At 28.4% G+C, this 1,128-nt stretch overlaps 1 non-coding gene across 1 annotated transcript; it reads right to left on the bottom strand.

The window, feature by feature from the left end:
- Positions 1-13: 13 nt before the first annotated feature.
- On the bottom strand, positions 14-85 carry TRNAQ-CUG (transfer RNA glutamine (anticodon CUG)). Its single transcript has one exon. It is a non-coding gene; the product is annotated as a tRNA-Gln (tRNA).
- Positions 86-1,128: the final 1,043 nt, after the last annotated feature.

Consider the following 1,128-nt stretch of genomic DNA (forward strand, 5'->3'; position numbering starts at 1 on the left):
AATATAATGTTCCAGGTCCCACCGAGACTCGAACTCGGATTGTTGGATTCAGAGTCCAAAGTGCTAACCATTACACCATGGGACCGATACAGACTTAAATTTCTAATCTAGTTTTATGAAAAGTTTTTATATGATTCGGTGATGCTATGGCATAGTCAGGAGAGTATGCATGGGATAGTTATCACTGATAAGATATTGAACGCCGTGTTTCAGTCAAAGATGCACTTTTTAGTGGTTTTGAAATAAGACCCTTGTATCAACGGCCATTCCAAGTTCTTTTTAGTACGGAAATGTTCAGTAAAAATTTACAACTCGGGAAATGTCTTTTAAAAACTGGAATTCAAAGATTTATAGATTGAAATTTATTAACACTGATGAACACACGATATAGATCTAGTCAACAATTTTCATCGGGGAAGAAATAAGAAAATGAATTAAAGAATATGATGGACATAAATTGATCAACGCTACGTGAGATAATTCTTTATCGGCCCTTCAGTATCTAGACACTTTCCATGTTCAAGTATGTAAACAACACGTGTTGATATGGAATATTCTTGCGAATTGTACATAAATCATTCACATCACAGTTTCCTTCTTCCCAGCACATTACCTGATATACGTGCACCATCAAATAAAAAGATATAAAGCTTTAATCTATTTCTTTCATAACTCCTGTGTGAACACTTGTCTGTATAACGTTGCGCACTCAAGTATGTCTTATATCTTGTAACAATGATTATGTTATTTCTAGAACATGGAATAAAATGCATAAATTTACCTTCATCATCTTTTAGTTCGCTCCGATTTCTGGTATAAATTACCTTGTGTGTGTGTGTATGTATATCTATATATATATATATATATATATATATATATTATATTACTATATATATATATTATATATATATATAGATATATATCGATATAGTATATATATTATATATGTATGTATATATATAACATAATATGCACATACATGCATACATGTACACGCTCCACATATACTGTATATATACATATATATCATATATATATATAGATATAATCTAATATATATATATATATATATATATATATATACATATATATATATATATATAATATATATATGTAATATATATATAT

This window comes from Penaeus japonicus, unplaced genomic scaffold (genome assembly GCF_977035675.1).
Source record: "Penaeus japonicus unplaced genomic scaffold, GWHDUDI00000001_assembly GWHDUDI00000013, whole genome shotgun sequence".
NCBI classification, from domain to species: Eukaryota; Metazoa; Arthropoda; class Malacostraca; order Decapoda; family Penaeidae; genus Penaeus; species Penaeus japonicus.